Below are 26890 nucleotides of genomic sequence, written 5' to 3'. Positions count from 1 at the left end.
AGAAACCTTCAAGTTGCTAAGGGAACCAAGAGTGTAGAATACGAAGATCTCTGTGTTCAACCTGACGTCGATTTACCCGTAGGCTACAAACCGCCGAAATTTGATACATTCAATGGAACAGGCGACCCTCATACACACTTAAGGGCTTATTGTGACAAACTGGTTGGAGTGGGCAGAGACCAGAACATAAGAATGAAGCTCTTCATAAGAAGCTTATCCGGCGAAGCACTTACTTGGTATACACAACAGGACGTCCGTAAATGGCGGGGTTGGAGTGACATGGCACAAGACTTTATGGACAGGTTCAGTTTTAACACTGATATCACGCCGGATAGAGTCTACATGACTAAGTTGACCAAGAAAGTAGTTGAGACATTCCGCGAGTATGCGTTACGTTGGAGATCGGAAGCGGCCAGGATTCAACCTCCGATGAATGATAGAGAAATGACTGCTACCTTCATCGAATGCCAGGCTGTCATATTTTACGAGAAAATGATAGGTATGATGGGACAAAAATTCACAGAAGTTGTCCGGATGGGAGAAGCCTTAGAAGAAGGAATCAAATCGGGGAAAATTCAGGATCTTATTGCTTTACAAGCAATAAACAAAGCTATTCAATCTGGTTCTATCAACGGGGTTAAAAAGAAGAAAGAAGATGTCACTGCAGTCATGAACATCCAAAGGCATGAGCCGAGCCAAGCCATTCCATACTTTAGCCATCCACAACAACCTTTCTACCCTTACGACTACCCTGAACCCTACCAAGCTCCACTATCTCCTTACCCTGTCTACAACACCCAAGCTAACTACTACCAACCCCGAGCACCTCCACATCAAAACCCACGTCCGTATAAACCAACCAAGCTCCAGCTTACCAAAATCGACCACATACTATACCTAGAGCCCGTCCAAACCCTGACATCAAAAACACCCGTAATTACACTCAGATCGCTGAACCCTTGGCTCAATTGTTCGAAACAATGAAAGCAGCAGGCATAATACAACCGATTGAGGGAAAAATTCCCGAGCCTATCCCGAAATGGTTTGATGGTTCCAAACGCTGTGCATACCACTCTGGAGTTGTTGGGCACGCCACTGAAAATTGCTATGGGCTTAAAAACAAAATCGAAGCCCTGATTAAGGAAGGAGTAATCCAGCTCGCTGAAGCCAAGCCCAATGTGGTCAACAATCCTTTGCCTGCTCACGGAGGTGCCAAGATTTGAAGGAGTCCAGTGCGGAAAAGGACATGTCATCAACTTTGTCGTTCCCGCGAACAATCCAAAGACAAACACACATGAATATTACTGCTACTCACAACATCGAGACACCTACCACACGAGGTGCCGAACCAGGGGAGACTCTGAAGAATTGGACTCGTGCTCCGTCCCCGATTTGCCCGGAGTCTTGGTAGACTGAACATGTAGTGAACTTTTCTTTTTAAGCTTGAATCATGCTCAAAACTTTTGTTTGCTTTGCTTCATCTTTGGAAGCTTAATCGTGAAAACTATGAATGCATTGCTGATTTTCCTTAATCATCTATTATTGTTATTTTCTACTATAATCATCAAATCTGTCAACTCTACGATTGTGACATGAAATGAACGAACAGACAAACATACATCCCGATAGAGTAACAATGAAACTAGGGGACAAGACAAGATTCCACTCGAAAGAAATTGAAATAGCCGACAGGTGATGACATAAGCCTGAAAGCTAGCAATCCAAGAAGAAATCAAAAGACGACATTAGGTAAGACAACCTAGTTTGCAACCTTTCCTTTAACAACCAAATACGAACTACGCTTGACCTGATTCCTCGGTGGATACGTAGGCAGCCCACATAGGGACTCGGTCATACTAGGTTAGAATTTTTGCCATTTACATGCGTACGAACTACGCTGACCTGATTCCCATGGCGGGATACGTAGGCAATCCAGATCGGGTTCGGTCCCTTATTAGAAAATTTTAAACCATTCTTATATACTTTACGAACTACGTTCTGACCTGATTCCCTGGAAGGATACGTAGGCAACCTATATAAGGTTCGGTCACACCACAACATAAGTTTAGCATACCCTTCTGAACCCAAAACTGGGGCATATTTTGAAAAGATATAGACGAAAGAACGGTTGGACATCGACAAGATTAAGGTTATCAGACAGGAAGTATTATAAACCGATTACTTTAGAAGTGTCACAATTTGAAGTTGGCAGAATATTTTACAACTTACATATATATACGTTTACATATATATCTTTCCATATTTCACAACTTGTATACGTATAGTTACATTTCCTTATACATGTACTTACATACCTACCTTTCAAATGAAATATTTTCTTGCAATTGTTTCACTACTGTTCACCTACCGAGACTTGAACGGGGATCACAAGATCCAAGCAAACAGGATGAATGGAGCGCCAATAAAGTCAAGCTTCGAGTCAACACGAGTCAACTTCCCCCTCCCAAACTAAGAATTTTTCTTTGAGCGCAGGAATCAAAGGGCCGCGAGATCAACAGTCAAGTCTATCGATCACAGCTAAAAGCATCGCTTGGACATTACAGCCTCGCCTTAAAATCCAAGCAGCTTTATTTTCAACTTTATCTTTAATTTTATTTTATTTTTATCACAATAACTTTTGACTTTATATACCTGTTTTGTAGGTTGACGAAATTGAGGGCGAATTAAATTAGGATCACATGTCGTTATTTCGGCCTGTCACAATACCATCAACATCATAAGCCAAACGGCTATTCTATCACTTTACTCCATACTTTATCAATTGCTTTATTATATACTTCACCAACTTTAATCACCTTATTCTGCACTTTACAGGAATCAATGTTAAGTCTCCGAAGACAACTGGAGGCATCTCCAAAGACAACTGGAGACATCATTTACATTTTATCCTAAACTTTACAGGATTGCTTGAAGTTTTCGAAAACAACCGAAAATATTATCCTGAACTTTACAGGGTTTGCATCATTAAATCTCCGAAAACAACCGGAGACATTATCCTGAACTTTACCGGATTGCATCAAGTTTCCGAAGACAACCGGACACATTATCCTGAACTTTACGGGGTTTGCATCATTAAGTATTCGAAAACAACCGGAGACATTATCCTTAACTTTATCGGATTGCATCAAGTTTTCGAAAACAACCGGAAGCATTATCCTAAACTTTACAGGGTTTGCATCATTAAGTCTTCGAAAACAACCGGAGACATTATCCTGAACTTTACAGGGTTTGCATCATAACTCCGGAAGACAACCGGAGACCTCATTCATTTTTCGACTGTACCCAGACTTTACGGGAATCTTCATCAAATCTCTGAAAACAACCAGAGACACAACATCAAGTCCCCGAAGACAACCGTAGACACAACATCAAGTCCCCGAAGACAACCGGAGATATCGCATGGCTACACGGCCTCACCTGCATAAGCCAAACGGCTATACACTTACTTTACTCCTTACTTCATTTCTTTATTTCATCATCTACTTTACCTACTTTAATGAATTTACCCTAAATTTCGCAGATATCATTTATCATCGAGTCCCGGAAGACAGCCGGAGGCCCTATCACTATCATCTTCAACTACAACTGGAGACATTATCACATCCTCAGCATACGCATCACGCATTCATTCAAGTCCCTGAAGACAACCATAGACAACATTGGCCACACGACTTCATTTTCATTCCCACACTCATATTTACTATCATTTTACACTCTTTATAATTTTACACTCTCAACGTTATTGCTAATTTTGACATGAATTTTAGTTTTGGCAGAAAGTACAACCTGTAGAGACGCAACACAACGTGGAACTTTATCTTACGCAGTGAACTGGGGCAAATTTGCTGAAGAGGAATACCAAACTCACGAGCAAAGGTCACAGATCTACTCTCGAACTCAATTCCGCCTATGTCCACAAACATGTGCTACATAGGTTAATTTCTCTTTCACATCCTCTGCTAAAACTCTACTAAGTCTACTCTTTTCACAATCTCATATTCCTTTCTACACCCCCAGCGTCTCCATAACTCAACACTGGGGCATCTTTGAAGAATTCACATCGTGCCTAGTAGACTCCTACTTAAAAGTGTGTTGCGCGCCACATTTATAATTAAGAGGCTATAAGCATATGTTCTATTCTTGAACGTTCTCGTCACCTGTCTACAACCTCCGCGAGATTATGAATTCACAAAAACATTCAAACTACACATGGCCCTAGTGCAAGATTATGAATTCATAATATTTTCCATCAATTTTCCTAAACCATACTTTCTTACAAACTCATTCGTCGGTCCGAACAAAATTGGCTACTACGTCAACTTCTTCGCCCGAAGACTCTTACATCATCTCCGTTCGAAGAGGGGCATCTGTTGACACCCAATTTTGTCCCTCCTTTATTTAATTTACTCGGTTTTCTAAATTTACTGACGAGCTAAATACTTTATTTTACAATATTTTATTGCCACTACTACTAATATCATTACTTTTATTCTTGACATTACAAGTATCACTTTACTAACAAATTTTAGATGATTTTGTCATCATTTCATTTTTTTGAGTTTGGACTCGTTAAATTAATTACAAGACAGCATTTTATAAAATATCTATTTTTTTTTTACATATTAATTATTTATTGTCTTTACATAATATATATTATACCAGTTATTAGATTAGAAGCCCGAAAATAATTAAAATAGCGGAGGAAGGATCAATATTTTTTAGCCAAATTAATGGCCCAAGATACAAATACAATATCATTTTCATACCCAAATGATTAGGCCACATCTTTAATACTTAACCCACATTTTCAACCCACATTTAAATTAATAGGCCAGCCCAAACGGACCAGCCCATTCTTTTGACCCGACCCAGCCCAACATACTAATACCCTAACCTCTTTCTCTTTCTCTTTTTCTCCCTCATTTCCGCCTCCTTCATGATCTTCATCTCCTCCTTCCTCTCTCCTCACACCCTTTCCAATCCTTCTCTCTCCCACGCTCTTCACCTGCTCCTCACGTTCCTTCTGTCCCCCACGCCATCGCACACTATTCTCTCTCATACGCTCCCCCTCTCGTCACTCTATAAAGAGGGAGGGAGATCGAACAGAGGAGGGATCTTTTTTTTGGTTTATGAGAAAAAATCGGGTGAAACAGAGATCAAACAAAAGAAAAAAAAAGACTTTCATTTTCTGCCATTACTTTTAATCTTGATTTTTGCCCAAATTTCGTTTGGTTTCGGGTTCAATCATTATCTGCATCTTGAGGTCATTCGAAAAAATCAAACCAAACCTCTTTTTAAAAGAATATTCTGTACTATCGGGATGTTGATTGGAAAGATTTTTGAGCTCTGAGTTCGTCGCGTTCGGAGACGTAGATTCGTGATCGTCGACACCCCATTTCACTGTACTAACACAAGTCCAAGCGACTCATCATCTCCTTCCGCATTTTGGCGTTGGGCTAAAGCCCAACACAACTCCTCTCGAGTCAGCCCCATACAGGAACAGTCCGTAGCGGCCATATAAGGGAGTTTACCGGGCTGAAGCCCGATAACGTGAACAGTCCGCAGCAATTGGGCCTTAATAAATGGGCTAGATCCATTTAACCTTTTCTCTCTTCCTTATTTTTATGGTTGTGTATTTATTTGCCTTGTATGACTATCATTTTATTTTTTGCCTTACTAGATTAAATAAACCTTAGTGACATTAAGGGTTTTAGTTTAATAATGAGTAGTTAATTCCACAAGTCACATTCACTTCTATTTATGTTCTAAACTACTTATATAGTATCTATAACATTTATTTGGAGTAATTTTTAAATAGCATGACTATATATTTGAGTTAAAAAGAATCAACATTTACTCTTTTTATCTTAGAACGCTTGAAATACACCTTTGTTAAAACATTAATATTAATCTTACAATAACTTTACAAATTCATTTTAATTTGCTAGTTGGCGCAACTCCTATTCGGAATATATATGAATATATTCATTCCGTTTCTTTCAGTTTATTTATAATTAAACTCTTTTTATTAAATCACTACATTTTTTACAAGTATTATTTTAAACAACACTATTATTACTTTCGTCTTAAAACCTTAACAACATTTATAAGTCGTATTTCAAAATAGCATTAAAAGTACTCTTTTATACAAATTATTATCTTCTACAAATCCTATTTTAAACAGCATTCTTATCTGTAATTTTAGTTATATTTACAAAACTACTTTCTTTTTCTAGAATACTATATTTACACTTAGCCTAATTAAATTTTAGTCCGGTCGGTTAATCATTGTTAATGGGTCTTAAAGGATGCCTAATACCTTCCCTTTAGACTAATTGAACCCTTACCTAGAATCTTAAGTTTCGCAGATCTTAAACAAAGTTAACTTTAAACATGACTTTAATAAACTTTAGGTGTCCTAATTCACCGTAAATAATTAGGTGGCGACTCCTTAAAAACAACAAAAACAGGAATCTCCAATATGTCGTACTTCTACTTTAACCCGGTTAAAAAGGGGTGTGACACCAGTCATTTCCCAATTGGATGATATTAAGCCCCAAAACCCACCCTAGACGTGACCGGCATCTGACGTCAGGAACAACATCGGAAGAACTTAAAAGATACAATAACAATACTTGAACCCACCAGGTTCAATATTCGCCTCCAACAGTTTATAAAATAAATGTAAACAAATCATGAATATATGAATTAAATCAGCGAAAGTATTTATTAATCAAATACTTTTTCATACGTAATAACGTGCCGAGAGTTAATCAATAACTCAACAACTACCCACAAAAATGTATACTATGGAGCTTCTAAGATAAAGGAATAATAGTTCGACTCATCGGGACGCAACCCGAAAAACTAATATAATGAATAAACAAATAAATAGGGTGTCCCACGAATGAACGTGTGGGCTCACCAAATCAGCAGCAACAACAAGCCCTTCCTAAACGCCCGGAGTATCAAGAACTCGCTCTTCTCCCTTACCTAACATACCATCAGAAACAACAATGGTATGTTTGAGTACTTCGTACTCAGTGAGTGCCTCGGGTACAATAAATAATAAGAAAATAGAGTACAATAATGTATAAAGAAATCAATCCTGAAAATCATGTGAAACCAATGTTAGAACAGTTATTCAGTTTGTGTATCTCAATAAGAATTATCAAAACCGATTATAAGGCCTCTTGTCAAGGTACGACTTTAAATATGCCTTTCAATTGATCATAATTAATAACAACAATTCCATGAGAAAATAAGGATATCACATATGCCAATACATGCCCAAGAATCAAGCACATCGAAGGGATGACTGTAGAGGTTCCCTAATTACAGCGCACCACACCGGAATATGTAATTCTCGATGGCTATCTTTTCTCCCAAATAGCTAGGCATAAACCGTACTCGGGGTAGCAAATCCGGTAGTGGCCACTCTTCCTCCCGAATGGCTAGGCAATTACCACACTAGGATCCATAGTGACTACCCTTCCTCCCGAGTAGCTAGGCCAAACACAACAACAAAGTTCATAGCATAGAAGTCGATTCACAATTTGTCTCAAAGTATATCACACCATCAAGTAACATTAAGGTTCATTGTGCCATTACAAAGATCCATAAATTCATAGGTAATCTTGAAAACGTTTCCACTTCTTTCAACAAGATTCCATTGTCATAGTTCCTTTTTAAAATATCCATGCCAACAATTAACCCTCATTAATGACCATCTCTTATAGAAGAAAACGATTATGATTTCATGTACGTATATAGAGGATAATACAATCAGGTTTAATATGGTCTTTCCCCCTCACGCACACCAACCACAATCAAAACATGAGTTAGGGTTTTGTATGAGAAGTTCACCTTTTTATTCAATAAAGAACTTTTGAGAAGAAGACGTACATCCATAATAAAGTTTTTAAAAGAGACATACCTTAATTAAGCCTTACGTAATTCAACAATTTACTTTTACAATGAAGAACACCCAAAACCGTAGCTTGAGTCACCTTGAGAAGGATTACTTTGCAAACCCTAGGTTTTTCATTCAAGAATCATGTTAAAAATCATGGGTTTAATGCTAGGATTGATTAATAATGTTAAAGCTGTTCTTACCTTAAAGTTTGGAGACTTGGAGAAAAGGTTTTCGTCCTTAGGGTTTATGAGGATGAGAATAATCCATAAAATTAATAGAATCCCGCTATTTATATACACAACTGGGGGCTGGTGAAATACGGCCAGAAATACGGACCATATTTCAAAATACGGGCCGTATTTAACAATAATGAAAACATTGAGCAGTCTTAGGGAACAGGTGAAATACGTCCAGAAATACGAACCGTATTTCAAAATACGGGCCGTAAACTCTGGCAGTATTTTATGATAGCCAAAAACAGTGAGCCACCTAAGAAGGTGCGTGAAATACGCCTAAGGTATACGAACCGTATTTCAAAATACGGGCCGTATTCTTGGCCGTATTTTACATTTGACAAAAATAGTAAAGTCCAATTCTCCAAGACACTTTCACACTTAACTCGGATCTACAGAGTGTTACAGATACCAATATAGAAAGATGATAAAGATGTCCGAGGCTTGTAGCTGCTGTTCCGAGAGGAAGGATGCTGTGCAATCATTGAAAAATGCCAGGAGATACCTACCGTACGCAGTTTGAGCCAGGAGAACGCTTGGACAACTGGACATCCACTCACCTCTTGGCTCCTCGGTACAGAGATGGGCTTCTTTTAAATCTGTTTGCTAAAACGGTGACATCGGTCGAGGCCCGAATGATTGCCTTTTTCCAAAATTTACCTCGTGATGTTTAAAAACCAGGAATGGTCCGATGTTGTTCCGGACTAGGACCACAATTTGTAATCAATTACTTTCGAATTAATGAAAGCCCCAGTTTACGCAAAAACATTTTTACTAATAATGATAAAACATTCTTTATGACCATGCATAATGAACAACAATAAAAACCTCACTTTACTTTGCCTCGCTTTTTCAGAAATAAAAATAATAAAATAACCAAAAATGTCATGACATGTCGTGAAACGAACTAGGAGAATGACAAACAAGAGTAAGAGGAATACGGCGAGGAGAAAATGATACCAGAAGTCCTAGTAGAAGAATTGGAAGACAAGAAAAAACTAAACATGGACCAAATCGAGGTAATCAACCTCGGTGACAAAGAGAATGTTAAGGAGACACGAATTAGTGCACATTTGGAAGTGCCACAGAAAGAAGAGCTCATAGCTCTATTGAGGGAATATGTGGATGTTTTCGCCTTGTCATATGATGACATGCCAGGACAGAGCAGTGAGATAGTAGCTCACATATTACCCATCAAAGAAGGTTTTGCTCCGGTCAAGCAAAAGACCTGAAAATGATTATCAGGATAAAGAATGAAGTAGAAAAACAAAATCCAATTCGAAATAGTGAAAGTGACGTCTTACCCCACTTGGTTGGCCAACATAGTGTCAACACCCAAGAAGGACGGAAAGATTCGGATCAACGTGGACTACTGAGACCTCAACCGGACCAGTCCGAAAGATAACTTTTCCATTCCAAACACCCACATTCTGATCGACAACTGTGTCAAGCATGAACTGTAGTCATTCGTGGATTGTTTCACCGGATACCATCAGATACTCATGAGCGAAGAAGAAGCTGAGAAAACAGCTTTCATCACTCCTTGGGGAGTCTACCATTACAGGGTAATGTTGTTCTGTCTCAAAAATACCGACGCCATATACATGAGAGCAATGACTACCCTGTTCCGTAATATGATGCATCGAGAGATCGAAGTCTACGTGGACGATGTTATCATAAAGTCGAGAGAAATTTCATTGCATATCACGCACCTGCGTAAGTTCTTCGATAGACTTCGCAAGTTCAATCTAAAGTTAAACCAAGCAAAATGTGCATTTGGAGTGCAAACGGGTAAACTGTTAGGGTTCATATTCAGCCGAAGAGGCATCGAACTAGACCCTACGAAAATCAAGGCAATCCAGGAACTGTTGCCTCCCAAAACTAGGAAAGAAGTCATGAGCTTCTTAGGAAGGCTGAACTACATCGGGCGATTCATAGCCCAGTCAACCATGATTATGGAACCAATCCTCAAACTGCTCAAGAAAGACGCTCCCAAAAAGTGGATGGAGGAATGCAAAGAGGCATTTGATAAAATCAAGAAATACCTTTCTAATCCTCCCGTCTTAGTGCCACCCAGGCTCGGGAGCCAACTGCTGTGGTACCTATCAGTATTAGATAATGCTTTCGGGTGTATGCTCGCCCAACATGACGAATTAGGCAAGAAGGAACATGTCATTTATTAACTGAGAAAGAAGTTCACATCCTGTGAATCGAGATACACACTCGTAGAGAAAATATGTTGCATCCTGACGTGGATCGCCCAAAAGCTGAGGCATTACTTGTCAATGTTTACCACTCACCTCATCTCCAAAATGAATCCATTAAGGCATATCTTTCAGCAACCGATGCACGTTGGAAATCTAGCTAAATGGAAGAAGCTACTAAGCGAATTCGACATTGTGTACGTAGCACATAAGGCAGTTAAAGGACAAGAGCTGGCCGACTTGCTGGCAGAAAGTCCCATCGACGAAGACCACGAACCATTACAGACCTTTTTCCCAGTAAGGAAGTAATGGTTATGGAAAAAGAGGTGGTCGAGCCGTACTCGAGATGGAGACTGTTCTTTGATGGAGCAGTCAACTACAAAGGTTCCGGCATTGGAGTGGCATTGATATCAGAAACAAGACAATACTATCCGATGACCGCAAACTCAACTTCAGATGTACCAATAACATGGCCGAGTATGAAACATGTATTCTCGGCCTCAGAATGGCATTGGACATGAACGAGAGTTGTTGATAATCGGAGATTCCGACTTGCTCATCAATCAAGTGAAAGGAAATTAGGCGACCAAGAATGAAAAGATACTACCCTATGTGAATCTGGAACAGTGAGATTTAAAAGCATTGACTTTAGGCATACTCCGAGGGCTCAGAACGAGTTCGATGATGCCTTGGCTATGATATCCTCCACGATTCAGCATCCCGAGCGTACTCACATTGCTCTGCTGAAGATCAATCTAAAGGAAGAACAGGCTCATTGGGCCTAAGTCGAGGCCAAGCCAAATGGCAAACCATGGTACGCCGACATCAAGGGATATCTAGAAAAAAATGAGTACCCTCCAGAAAGCTTGGGAAATCAAAAGAAAACCATCAAGAGATTAGGTAATGGATTCTTCCTGAACAAAACAAGTGTTATACAAGAGGACACCCAACCTCGGGTTACTTAGATATGTGGACGCTGAAGAGGCCACAAGACTGCTGAAAGAGGTGCACGCAGGGACCTGCAGACCTCATATGAATGGATTCATCCTGGCGAAGAAGTTCTTGAGGACATGATACTACTGGATGAACAATGGAACACGATTATTGCAAATTCGTGCAAAAATGCCAGCAGTGTCAATATCATGGAGACCTGATCAAGGGTCCTTCGACAGAACTACATGCAATGAGTTCACCTTGGCCATTCGTAGCATGGGATATGGACATCATCAGACCCATCGAGCCACCGATATCCAATGGACATCGTTTTATTTTAGTCGCCATCGACTACTTCACCAAATGGGTGGAAGCAACTTCACACAATTCGGTGACCAAGAAGGTCGTGGCTGACTTCATCAAGAACAATCTTATATGCCACTTCGGTGTGCCCAAGTCCATCATTACATACAACGTAGCCAATCTAAACAACCATCTAATGAAAGACATTTGTGAGCAGTTCAAATTAACTCATAGGAACTCAACTGCCTATAGGCCACAGATGAATGGAGCCATAGAGGCTGCCCACAAAAACATCAAGAGAATCATGCGGAAGATTGTCGATAACTACAGGAATTGGCACGAGCAACTGCCCTATGCTTTGTTGGGATACAAAACTATAACCCAGACATCCACTGGAGCTACCCCTTACCTTCTTTTTTACAGTACAAAAGCGGTCATACCCGTAGAAGTAGAAATTCCCTCACTGAGGATCATTCAGGAAGCAGAATTGAATGATGCAGAATGGGTTAGAAATCGTTACGAGCAATTGGCCATGATAGATAAAAAGAGAATGGTAGAGTTATGCCATGGACAACTATATAGACAGAGAATGTCTTGTGCTTTCAACAAGCGGGCCCCACTTTTTCAAATTGGACAACTCGTGCTCAACCGAGTCTTCTCTAATCAAGATGAATACAGAGACAAATTTGCGCCAAATTGGCAAGGGCCATATCTATTATCTGCATGCCGCGAGGCCATTCATACAAACATTATCGCGAGGGACATTCATACAAACATCATCGCGAGGGTCATTCATACAAACATTGCTGCGAGGGCCATTCATACAAACATCGCCGCAAGAGCCATTGATACAAAAACTGCCGTGAGGCTATTCATACAAACACTACCGCGAGGGCCATTCATACAAACATAGGCGCGAGGGCCATTCAAACAGCCGCGAGGTCTATTCATGCAAATACCGCCGCGAGAGCCATTCATACAAACTGTCACGACCAGACTAGGGGGCCATGACGGGTACCCGGAGCTGACTACCGAGCACCACTCGCTATGCTAATCATCACTCCCAACCTGAACATATATAGACTCCAAGGCAATACATAAGTATACATAAGCCTCACGGATGCAAAAACGATATACAGAAATGTACACTGATGTATCCATGAAACAACTACTACCCACGCATCCGTATGTACGAGCCTCTACTAGAGTACTGAGATATAAAGACAGGACAGGACCCCGTCATGCCCATATATATACACAAAAGAATACATCAATAACTGGCACCTCCAGAATAGTGGGCTGCTCCTGTGTAGCTGCTAATAGACTCCTATGAATCTGGGCCACCTCCCTGTCTACCTGTGGGCATGAACACAGCGTTCAAAAGAAAGAACGTCAGTACGAACATTGTACTGATTATGTAAGGTATGAACAATAATAACATATCGAAAAAGATAAGGAAACAACTTGTTGCTGAGTGTCACTTAAGACAAAATAATGCATGCTAACTTACATCATAAATAACATTATATCAAGTATGTAAATATATAAGCTGCCCGACCATATAGGTACGGTGTGATCATCATTAGCCCGCGTCCGGGTAAACATCTCATGCCGCCCACTAGTGGCGTCTGCCCATGCCCTCTAGACATGGTGTATATGTCGCCCGCCTTAGCGGTGTCTGCTTGACCATATAGGCGTGGTGTAATCTCATCATCATATACTTATCATAAAGCATGCATAAGAACTTAAAGAAAACTATAGCTCTATCGGGGTAACGTAAAGTCGAGAACCCGATTTCCATTATGGCGTAGTCATGAGCATCATGCCTCATCTTGAAGGAACTAGCATTACAAGGTGAGTGTAACAATAATGAGCCACATCATAGGATCGTATAAGGATCATTAGCTTCGTAGAAATATCATATCATGAGCTTTAGAATCTTTAGACTTAGACTCATCATCATCATTATCCTATTCATAACATATCTCTTATCTTTTCCTCATGTGAAGCTCTTTATAAACATAGACTCATAGTTTCTGGAATGTAAGAAGATCATGGAAAGATAAAGAAAGTCATGTTATAGGAATCATGCCTTAGAAAAAGAAGGGACTAGCCTTACATACCTCTTCTCCTTTCTAGCTTGCCAACTATACGCTTCCATCCAAGTTTGAAATTCTACATTCAAGGGAATTCGTACTAGAATTAGATAATCGAAAACATACTTAAGCTAAAGCTAACGAAAATTGGGCAGCACTTCCTTTGTTTCTACAACTTTCTCCATATAATATAACAACTCCCAAACGTCCACAACATTCATAATATCTAATCAACAACTTCCTCAAGTTTAACGTTGTTCAATTCCTTACCAAAATGATTCATGACCATAACTATAGCATAATACCGTATTCGTTCTCATATTATACTTCCTTAACATCATTTGTATCATCTATATCAAGATTTTACTCATAATATATCAAGAGTCATGATTCATGTCAAACTACCATTCAAGAATACCATTATTTTCACATTTGAGTTCCATATTCTACTTCCTTCCATAATTCAAGTCTTTCAACCCCTCAATAGTCTAAATAATATGAAATGATCATAAAACTCACCTTTTATTGTGTAGGAATGGGTTTTGGATAGAAATGCTTCTCTTGAAGAAAACCCTAGCTTCAACTTCCAAGAGATTCTTGACTTCTAGTATCCCTAGAGAACACCCTTGCACTTGATTCCCTTGAATTGATGATACTGATATTTGATTTCCCTTGGATATGTATAAGTGAAGGGTGTAGAATGTTCTAGAGGTCCTAAGAGTGCTGGAGACAAATGGGAAATGAAATAAATGAATTTGGGATCTCTTTATATATAATTAGAAATCTGTCGGTCTGGTGTTATACGGACCGTTAAATACCACTTCTTACTTGTAGAATCACCATATACTTCTTACCCTGCGTTAGTCTATCTACCATACGACGACATGAAATTTTCCCGAGGTGTAACACAAACAATTCCACAAGGGCCATCCCATTCAAATAAAGAGGCCACAAAAGCCATCCCTACAAACAAGCAACAGCCACATGGCTACTCATCAAGGAATCATGCTGACACCACGAGGAATATCTGCAATGCTGTCAAACATGTGAGGAACAGGTACACAGTCGCCAGAAAGGAGCCGGCTTGCTGAACCATATCCAGACACTTGCGAAGCAAACATGGAACTTTTTCTTACGTAGTCGGTAAAGATAGGGTGCCCATGAGAGTCAAGATCTCCGGCCAGGATTTGAAAGCCATATGATCTCAGACTCAACCACAATTTTGTTCTTTAGTTAATTTCTTTATTAAAAACCGTAACCGGTCAGATACTCACTGGGAAAATTCGAAGATATTCCCACATAAAGGACATGTTATTCCCTAGCGAGTCGAACTACATGTGACCTGATGTCACGACCCAACCCCGTAGGCCGTGACTAGTGCCCGAGCTGGACACTCGTATACACTTGTTAACTATAATCGTCTACAGCTTAGCATAACAAGAACTTATATATATATATATAAAGACAAGACATTACTTTAAAGTTGTCGCATATATGCATGTCATAGCCAGCTGTCTCCTGAGGAGTTACAACTTTCAACAGATTATATCGCACATAAGCCGGCAAGGCTGTCATATATATAGGGGAACGTCCCAGCTACACACAAGCCAACAAGGCTACCATGATATACAGTGTCCACAACAAATATATATCTACGCAAGCCGACAAGGCTGCCACTACACACAACACCCCAAACATATATATATATATATATATATATATATATATATATACGCAAGCCGACAAGGCTGCCATTACGAATGGGTACGCCCCAAACATAAGTCATGTCTACACAACAAAACGACAACTATATACAGACCCACACATATGTCTACAGACCTCTAAGAGTAACGACAGTATCATATGACGGGACAGGGCCCCGCCGTACCCTGAACAAACACATACATATACAACAAGGAGGATCTATACCACAAAGCTAGGCTCCAGAACAAAGGAGCACTCCAAAATAGCTGAATAGATGTCCTATGCTGGCGGATCTCCGAAACGAGCGTCTGTACCTGCGGGCATGAAATGCAGCCCCCCGAAGAAAGGGGGTCAGTACGGAATATGTACTGAGCATGTAAACCATGAAATATAGTAAATAGGATCATATTGAGGCAAGGAGTGTAGGACCCAGTGCAATAACCAGAAAACCATAAGACTTACCTTTGAACATAAATCATATGTGTCAACATCATACTCATACCATTATAGGATTTAATAACATAACTAGATAATCATACTGTATATAAGCCTATATATAACGTGTCCCGGCCCTCTAGTGAGGGGTTCGGTAAATAAAATCATCATATACATGTACATATAACGTGTCCCGGCCCTCTAGTGAGGGACTCGGTGAATAAATGATCATATGCCATCCTGGCCGCCATCCCCATATCATCATGTCATCATATCATCACATAGATATATATATAACGTGTCCCGGCCCTCTAGTGAGGGACTCGGTGAATAATGCAGTAGATCTGCGCACAAAAACATGTCCTGGCCCGGGACTCAGTGAAGGATGTAACGGTAAGCACGAGCAGAGTGATAAGCAACCATATGCATACAAATCATCTTTTGAGACTCAATAGATAAGTAAACTAATCAACTCTCAAGTATCAGGATAACAATCATATTAAGTTCTTTCTAAATGTCATTACGAATTATAACAAGGAACGTTTCAGGGATTATATACATGTATCAAATTAACATGAGATAGCTTACGAAAGTCAAGGACACCTCTAATTATGGAATCCTTTAAGAATAGGAACTTCTATACATCATATATTAGTCAATCATATAATAGACTCGAGGCAATAGCTCGACTATTCTGAAAGTTCTAACATCAAGAAACGAATGAAAATCATGAGTCGTGCTTGGAACTAGAGAGTAGAATTACCCCAAGGCTCATATCATATCTTACTTACATCTAGGACATGCCAAAAGAAAGAAGGGATAGGCTTTACATACCTGTCGGCGGCTATTCCTGAATCCCTTTTGCCTCGTCGCTCTTTTCGCCTATTTATATAAAAGTGACGTTATCGTTAGTAACTACATTCTCTAGTTCGCAACTCTATAGTTCATTCTTTTATAGGACCTACATTTCAGTCTATATGTATTCTCGCTTAAGTTTTCTATTATTTAAAATTTTAGCGAAAATTCGGCAGCACTTCCCCTACATGTTCATCTATCCCAAATTTCCAATTGCTCCGCTGTTGACACAGAAATACCAATAACAATATATGGGCATAATTATGTTTCCAATTTCTTCAGTTTAACCAGAACAACAATATGTTCGTATCAACACAATTTCAACTTTAGCTTTCTAATCCTTTCGCTATATAATTCGGGATAGCAACAACTATATCGCGACTTGAAATTAATTATCGTGCCTAAACAAAAACAACCCCTACTCACGGCCAAAACAGCAACATAACATCACCATTTACAATTCCTTGTGTTCAACATACATCTCTCAAGTTTTCAAGAATAACAACAACACATTCTTTTCTTCCAATCTTATGAGCTACACCAATAATACACACGTCTAACAACATCATTTATACGAATATAAGAACTATATTAGCATCATCTTAGTTCCTACAACAGCCCACAAACAATTGCATTTTCAACTTGAATCATTAAACTTCATCCTCACTATAACGTCCATAACAACAATCAACCAACCATCAAATAAACCAATTCACTAATTTCTCCTAAACCAGCCCCTACACGGCTTCAATACCAATCATACAAAATTCCAAAATTTTCATTCATTTCCACATATTACCACACGTCCAAACCATCCATAATACATGCAAAATAAGGTTAAACATTGCTTCATATAAACTTATCACACGGCTCACTTTAGACTTCAACAACAACATTCTAATACTAACATACATAATTCTTATACATTCAATTTACAAATCATACATATTCACAATGCATCTAACCCACCACAAAGCATATGAAAAGTGATCAATTCTTACCTTAACAAGTTGGTTTCTTAACCTTGCTAATCACTTGAATATCCACCACACTTTGAGACATTAATTACACTTGAAGCTTCAAAAGAATTTTCCTCCACTGCTCGGCTAAGCAGTCCTGGCCGAGACCCCTTTCCTTTCAACTCTTTTCTTTTGTGTTTGCTTAGTTTTTGGAACAAGTTCATGAAATGAACATTTCATGACTTGTTTTAAGTATATATATGGTTTCCCATGTTGTTACACGTACTCCCCCCCCCCCCCCCTATGTTGAGTCACCATTGCATTGTTTCATTATTATTATTATTATTATAAGTTTAAACTCTTTTTTTTTTGAAGATTAATCGGGTGGGACCCACAAAAACCGAATTAAGCTAATAAATTCTTAATTAATCACTAAATATTTTCTAATAATCTAATCACAATTAATTAATTCCCAATCTCCAAATAATAACATTTTTACACTAACTACAATTTATAAATAATTTATGTTCTAATTAAAATTGAAAATTACAAGTTTCTATTTCGTGTTCGGGAAGGGTTCCGTCTTTACTCGCGTCGATTCTTTTGCGAAAAATCTTGGCGTATAAAAATACGGGGTATAACACCTGATTCCCAGAAATTGGGGATATGTAGGCGGGCTCAAGACTAGAGAGTCAGTCACATTCTAACAGCCATGCAGAGATATTTTGGTCACAACACTAAAGATCTCAGGACTTTCCTTCAAATCACTCAACGTCTATAGTTTGAGATGAACTACAAGTGGCTTGAATTCTCGTATAGCCCGAGATATGTAGGAAACTCAAAAGTCAGGGTCCGGCCACACATTTGAAAATCGCATGAAAATGAGAGTAAGTTTGGAGTGGGTCAGTCAAAAATCAGGGTTAATCAAATTTTGTTGCTCAGGGATGGTCCCGCCATCCCTGAACACTGAAGGGGTAGTTGTTGAGCCTTAATTTTTGACCTCCCATAAATTATTTTAATTACCCAGAGTCATTGGATATCAAACGAAGTGAATAATGTATTTTTTATAAGTCAAAATGATTTTACAAAATCGTTTCGATAATATTTAGACATTGCATCTGGCAAAATAACTTCAATAGTATTATTAGTTATTTAGAAATTAATTTACACATTTTATAATTAATATACAGCATTTGCCAAGATTAATCAAGAAGATAATTTAAAACAATTGCTCAATTAAGTGTTAAAACTACCAAAGGATCAGTTAGCAAGCGTTTTACTCCGTTTAATTCAAAAAAATCTGACTAACTAAATAAGTTAATCATTTTACTTCTGAAATCTTAATTTTTGGCATATTCAATTTGCATATGTGCAATTTTCAGAGTTAATCATAATTAATCAAGTGTATTACGGTTAGTTTTATAAATTGCTTACTTTGGTTAATTCCGGCCATAATTGAAAATAGCCAATTCCATGGTTTAAATTCAAATAGGGCTATAATTGAAAATTTGAACCTATTGCATAATTAGCCATGCCTTTATTTTGTTTAATTGGTTAATTAATCGCGATTAGTCACGATTAAGGAGTATAATTAACTAGTTTCATATCATGGCTATTTATTTAAATAACGTTAAGCTTTCCCACATATATATACAAACATATACACAGATATACACATGTATACATGTATATCGTATGTATATACATATACACATGCAATGGCCCTCCCTCTTTTCTTTTAAATTGAGCCGAGTCCAGCCCAATAAGACCAGACCTGGCCCAACTCAGTCAACAACAAAAATACAACAACAACATTACAATACCAAACGTCCCCTTAAACATGAGAGAGGGTTTTCTCCTTAGAGAAACCCTAGCCGCCCTTCGTTTACTCTCTCTCTCATCGCGTCATATGCCAGAAACAACAAGTTCTGCAGCCTCGCGATGCTCCTGTGGACCTTGGTATGGTTGAAATGGGCAAGATCATTTATTTCTCTTTTTTTAACCAAAACCACCGCATATCAACCCCTTATCAAGGTATAGTCCCGTCCCCTCTCTTCCTTTTTTTTTTTACTTTTCATTGAATCGCCTACTAGCATTAATTAACTTTGTACTTGCTCTTTGAACCCTCAATTCCCATTGTTTCCTTGAGAACCAACTGGATTGAGGGAAACCAACAAGAAATCAAGTCGTTCATTTTGGTTTTGTGATGAATCTAGATCTTTTTTTTTTTAAATACAAGCTTAATTTTCAAAGAATCTTCACTTGTGCCACACCGGATGCGATTTAGGTTTTGAAATTTTGGGGAGTTCTATAAATAGAACTCCATTCCTTCAAGGAAAAAAAAAGGGTTTTGGACAAGTTTGAACACTGTTCTTACGCATAAAGCCTAATATTTGAGCATTTAATTCCAAAGTTAGGCTATTAGTAAAATTTTATACTTAACTTCTAAAAAAGTTAAGTGTCTAGTCTCAAAATTTGATTTTGTTGTTCTCATGTGGTGGTAGAGTGGAGGAGAGGGAGCACTAAGAGCTTTCAAGTCCATCCTTGAAGCTGTCTACACCAACAAAAGGTAATTCCCTTATCATGCCTTTATGTTTATATTTCTGTTTAGTCTTTACTTGGCTTTGGTAATGTTCTTTTGGTTATTATTGTTGTTTACTATTGATGTAGGTCTGTTAATATAAGATTGTATTAGCTTATGTTTGTTTGGTTTATTGATAGTTTAGAAAATTTGGTCTGAGTATGGGGATTAATCCAGACATGCCTAATCATGCCTAAAGATGTTGAAATGTGCTTGAATATTCCTAAATAGATTTGAATATGCTTAAATACATCTAAGATGTGCCCCCAAAAGTGCTTAAAGATATCTGAATGTGTCTAATTGGATCTGAAAATGATTGAATGTGTCTGAATATGCCTAAGTCTGCCTAGGTCTTGCTATGCAATGTTAAAATTAACCTGTTTTAATGATCTTGAGTTGAAACTGGGTAGACTTTGGGTAAGACAAGGATTGACTAGCACTATTCCTAGATGTATGAAACTGGAAGCATTCATATAGCTTTAATTATTTTATGAAAATTAATCCTTTGATTTTGAAAGATAAAAGAGTGAAAAGGAGGGAAAGCTCTGGTTTAAATCTGTCCAGGTCTTTTTTTTATGAACTGTTTGTGTCATTTCCTAAAGTTATGGTCTGAATGTGGAATATGAAATGCCATGGTTGAAAGTGAGATGGGCAGTGGTGTTAGGCCTTCTTTTAGGGATTGGGATATGTTGTTTCTGGTGTTGTCTTGCTCATATGTGTAAATCAATCTCAAAATAAGAACATATATGTCTGCTCAGACTCTATGATGATCAAAAGGATTAAAGGTCACACCATGAGTAGAACTCTAGGTTGAAACAACTAAAATGCTAAATCTGCATCAATATTGACTAAGTGTTAGATTTGGATTGACTTAATGATGTTGTTTGAGGAGTCATAAGTGTCCATAGGCAATCTGTGAACCACTTGAGATAGAGGGGCCTTTTCAAAGACACCTTAAAGAGGAGATCGGGAAGAACCAAGTTCAGCTTGGTCCATAGTACCTCTCTTCCAATAAGAGGTGTCATGGTACACTCTTATAAGTCCATGGGGGTCATATCTGCTATATGAATGCACTTGACTCTTTAAACCTCACCATTATATCAAAGGGTTGAAATAAAATTAACTTGTTAAGTGTCTAAATAAGCCATTAAGGTTAAAAGAAGAATCTGCCCTCTTGGTGATATATATATATATATATATATATATCTATATATATATATATATATATATATATATTGTTCTAGAAATAAGAAGGAATCTAGTTAAGATGAAAATCTTGGTAGTAAAATCTTGCATTGAAGTAAGCATTAGAATACTGCAATTTCTTGATCCATTTGAACCTCTGTTTTGTGACCTCTTGTCTTTGAAATTCTGTTTAATTTTCCCTGTACACTTCTCTTTTAATCGATTGAATTGGTTGAGGCTTGAATGATCACCCCATGACTTCATTGTTTTCCTCAAATTACCTAAGCTTGTGCCTCCCTGTACCACCTCATTTGTTTGAATCTGCTGAAATTTTGTGCCCAATTTATTGCTTGAATACCACTTAGAACCTTAGGAGTTAATGTGCCTAATTTGGATTTCTGTACCTATCTCTTGAGGTGATAAGTATAGGGGTTGTATTGAATCTTCTTCAAGTCGTTGTACAGTGGTTCTAGTTGACTAAGCTTGTGTTTACATTGGCCATAGTTTAGTTCTGAAATTGCTTTAAAAAATATAAAGGTTAATTAGGTGGTTAGTTGAATCATAAGCTCAACGTTTAGGTTTTAAGGATTGATGTACATAAAATATGCATGGTTGATAAAATAAAGGAGGGTTATGCATATGATATATACTTGATATGCATATCCAATGTGTATATTATAGGCATAACATGTATATACATATGAATAGTTCGTCATAGACAGAGCGTGTATCAGTCACTTTGAGGAATAGAAGGCCTACTGGCTTGAAAACTTAGTTGAAATTTAGAGTTGGTAGAATTTGCGCCTAGCCCATTCTAGTTAGTGTAAAAATAGCCCACATCTCACACCTAGTTAAAACAGGGGCGAAAGGGGGCTCGGGCTAAATTTTTAAGATGTGCTGATGGGCCTTTGGGCCCAATATTTTGAAACTGAATATGTATATATGTGTATTCACTTTATGTATATATAAATCTTGTATATATGGTGATAAGTTCAGTAGTATCTTTCTAACCTATTTCCCCTTTTCCTTCCTTCTCTCCACTGCATGGCCACTTGGGCCGGGTCAGACCTTACCTGTTGGGCCATGCCATGGCCCAACAGGTCAATTCTTTTACAGCACAAGCAGTCCAGACCGACGAAAGGGAAGCTAGTATTATGAGATCGCGTTGAAGGCCCAACCATGGGTGAAAATGACTAACTAAGGGTTTAGTACACCCCTAACCTACTCCTCTCTTTTATTCATGATATTTTCATTTGATGTTGTATTTGTATAACTTGTAAGAATTCACATTGTACATTGGAAGCTTTATTTTTAGAACTAGTCGTCTTATGACAACAATACATATGTCATTTGGTAGACCTTAAGTCCCCAAACGTTTCACAAAACCCAGATTAAGTAAAAAATGATTTTCTAAGACTTGAAGGTTAAGACTTGAAGGGTAACAAAACATTTTCTTGGTATAAGATAAAAAGAAATAGGGAGGATTTTTTCAAATCACAAGTGTTATGATGTTTTCTCAAACAAACCGGGTCAATTTGGAAAAACGGAACCCATCTTCATAAATTGAAATGGATTCAAGACTAAGACTGAAACTGAATCAAACGATTTTGGGCCTTGGGCCTCAAGAATTTGAACTGCAAAACATAAGGTTTTGGGCTTAAACCCACTTAAACCTTGAATCAAAATAAGAGGTTTCGGGCAAAAAACCCGTCTGATTTTAAAACAAAAAGGGAATTGGGCCTGAGCCCACAGGAGTAGATTTTATCAAACATATATACTTTGAAATACATTCGTAAATACGAGGCTCTACGATAAGACCTTCTAACGTATTACATGGACGGACTTGAAACAAATTGTGTGATTTAAAGGGAAATAAAATACACTTATATATATATATATATATATACACACTAAAAAAATCAAAGCCATTTTTGATCATATTATAAGCAAAAAGTACATTATCCTTATACATAAAAGGAGCTTATTCTTATCTGGATATTTTAATCTGAACCTAAACTGCCCTATATATAAATGGAACATATTCAAATCTCTTTCAAAACAAATGATATGCAAACAAATGGAAAATCTTTTTATGATGCGAAAAATAAACACTTAATAAGCAGTTTAACAAATAATCACACACTGGAATTCGAAGGTCAACTGTATAGTACGGATCCTTAATCCTGGGGTGCCTAACACCTTCTCCAGGGGATCACTAGAACCCTTATCTAGAACTTTGGATTACGAAGGATTTTTCACGGTATTTGAATAAACCCTTTACCTTTAGTTTTCCTAATTTCCTAAAAATTAGGTGGTGACTCTTTTCAAAACAAGTCCGAAAGAGCACCAACAAACTCATAGTAGCTTTTCGAGGGCTAACCCCGCCCGTAAAATGTGAACCGTAACAATACCTATTTGCTGGAAAATATAACCTGCTTCACTTGTCAAATCCAATATCAAACTCGAGAAAATTAGCAGCTTCGAGGCATTTATCCCTTACTTGCTGAAAATGTTCATTAAACTCCTGGTAACCATATGCCTTTGTTGCATCATAGTATACATGAAGAGAATCTCCACATTGGGAATTATTTTGAAGGTTATCACCAAGATGCTTCATGCATAGTCCATGATGAGCATGCTCAAAAATTCTGAAAATATCGTTGGCTATGCTTTTGTGCCTATCAGAGATGATGCACAAGTTTGATTTATCGGTGATTATGTACCTCAGCTGCTCGAAGAAGTAGGCCCAGGATTCATCACACTCCTTGTCCACCACGCAAAAAGTAATTGGATAGATATGGTTCTCAGTATCCTGTGCGACGGCGGACAACAACACACCCCCATACTTGCTATATAAATGTGTGTTGTCAACAGCAATAACCTTTCACATGTTTTTATATCACCAAATGCAAGCTCCTAAGCTACGAAGTAATATTTGAACCTGTCCGCATCATCAATACTAATGCAAATTCTGAAACCTAGATTTAGAATTTTAACCATGTACGAATAAGCTGGTAAGAAAGCATACCCATGCTCCGGTGTTTCCCTAACCATGTTCTTAGCCGTTATGCCAGCCTTCCAACACTACCAATAGCTTGGTTTACAATGGAACTCCCTGAAAACCGTCCTCTGGATTTCCTTTGTCGTTGGCCCTTTGTAGTCAATATAGTCATTCATCAAGATTGATGCAAGGACAACTGCTGAGGCATGCTTATGAGTGCTCGTAACGTGTTCAACCCTGAAAGTGTGATCACCAACGTACTTATAAATGCGAAACCTATCCGAGTTGTCGTACTTATTGGCTCGCAACATCCAACCACAATTAAGAGAGGTGCATTCCCCTTTTTATAATTGTTGTTACTCTTTTTGATTTAAAACAAAACAGGGTATTTATTGCAGCTTTCTTTAATAAAACCTTTAAATACTCTTTGTTCTCAAATGTTTGGCCACAATAAAAATCGGTTCTATCATTAAAGTTGTGGTTGCTTTGTGAACCACTTGGTGGTTGTCCATCACCCCCATCATTTCCATCACACTCTTCGTCATCACTATTAGGATTATCCATATCCATAAAATGATCACCCATGCCCTCATGTTGTATTGAAGCTTCATCGGCTGGCAGCTGTAACAGTGGTGGGTCTGTGGGTAGGCGTGGTGCTACTGATGTAGAACCAACTTGAGACCTCTCAACAACATTTATTCTTAAAAAAGGCCTAGAACCATCAGCAGTAACATCAAGCATGTATAATACCACCTGCCTATCATTCGTTATGAAAGAAAAATGGGTTTTTACCCTAGTGGGCAATGCATTAATCATATAACTAATGCGCAAGTCGCTAGGCTCACAATTAACTTCCTGCTTTCCATTATGCTCGTAACCAAGTCATTATATGTACCATTGTGATGCACGGCAATCGGCACAGTCACCTTCCTCACAGAATTCCATTTCCAACATTTTGGGGTCTCCTCCTATTCACCCATGTAATCACCACCTACTATAATATATTCTGCAATCGACGTCATAATAAAATATATAATAGACTATGACTTTGCTCTATGCCTGATCGATGACTCATTGATGATTGTGGTCTATTACTGACCGGAAAGCTGCACCAGATGCAGAACCAAAAAGAACAGGGATAAAGCTCTTACCAGTTGCGAACTAAGGTATTTGAATGGAGGATTGACGAAATATCGGAATGAGGCCGGAATTTTCGCCGGAAAAGTGAGTTTTTACAACAATGAGGAAAGCTCCTTCTCAACGATTTCTACCAGATTTTACTTGCAATGGTTGAAATATGGAAGCTTTCCATCGTTGGGGACTGATTATCCGGTGAAAAGCCGGAATTTTGCCAGAAAAATGGTCAGAAAACTGCAGAAAACGAGAGCTTTTGGAGGGAAATATTTTGTTTTTTATTTCTATTTCTAGTAACAAAAATGTTGGGGCTGTAGGGGCCAAAGTGTAGTTTTCAAAAAATTGGGGCTAGGGTTTGACACAACACTTCTCTGACATGCTGACATAAATGGTGGCCAAAGCACCAATTTCTGAACACTTATGGCCTTTTGGCAAAATAACTTTTCAAAGTGGCCTTTTGGTCAACTCCCCAACCTTACCTGGCAGTATGTTGTTCATTAAAAAGAGAATAGATAATTACTAACTAAAAAGAAAGAATTTATATATAATATAAAGTTAGGCATAAATAAGGTGATGTGCCACCTCTCTATGACCATCATTCCTATTTATCTTTTTTTGAATTTTTTCCCTTATTTAATTTTAAAAAGTCATCTCTATAACTCACACCACATTCATCGCACGTAGGAGGTTCCATATATTTTTTTTATAACTTGTTTTAACTCGTCCAAATTAGATCTAGCCTTTACATTAATATACTTGAAATTGACAGGTATTTTAGGGAAGGGGGAAGCGCAAAAACAGTGCTGTTATCCATGCGAGACAGGTGAGGATTGCAACAGGCAGTGTGGAACATTTATAATGTACCGTTGTTCCTTCAACGTTTGTTCATTATGTCCCACTTATGGCCGTTCTTCACATCCTGGACTTATTAGTACTGCTTTTAACAAACTAGCTCCAAATTAAGGGCACAATATGATCTCTTTTATGTATAGGAGAGGTTTCTCATCTGGATTCAATGTAACTCTATTCTAGAAACTTCTAAAGACCAATATATAAATTGCCATATTAATATCGAATTCTTACTTAAAGATGTCTGTTTTATTTGTATCATCCAATTGCCACATTTATTATTAAGAGCTTGTTAGGCTTAACTGATTTAAAGCAGCTGATAAGTATCAAGTGTTGCGAACTATTTTTAAGTATTGAAACTGATTTAATTAATAAGCACTTATGTATTTTGGATAAAAATGTCGAAAATGATAATAAACACCTAAAATGTTTGGTTAAAAAGCACTGATAAAAACTTTTTCAGTTAATGATTTAAATCGCCT

General features: G+C 38.0%; 1 long non-coding RNA gene across 1 annotated transcript; it reads left to right on the top strand.

Moving 5' to 3' along the window:
- Positions 1-19451: 19451 nt before the first annotated feature.
- LOC132606310 (uncharacterized) lies at positions 19452-22780 on the top strand. The gene is made up of 2 exons (XR_009569688.1): positions 19452-19692; positions 20163-22780. It is a non-coding gene; the product is annotated as an uncharacterized LOC132606310 (long non-coding RNA).
- The last annotated feature ends 4110 nt before the right edge of the window (positions 22781-26890 follow it).

The sequence above is a fragment of the Lycium barbarum genome, chromosome 8 (assembly GCF_019175385.1).
Source record: "Lycium barbarum isolate Lr01 chromosome 8, ASM1917538v2, whole genome shotgun sequence".
Taxonomy (NCBI): domain Eukaryota; kingdom Viridiplantae; phylum Streptophyta; class Magnoliopsida; order Solanales; family Solanaceae; genus Lycium; species Lycium barbarum.
The sequence above is the reverse complement of the archived record's forward strand: the minus strand, read 5'-3'. Positions and strand labels throughout refer to the sequence as shown.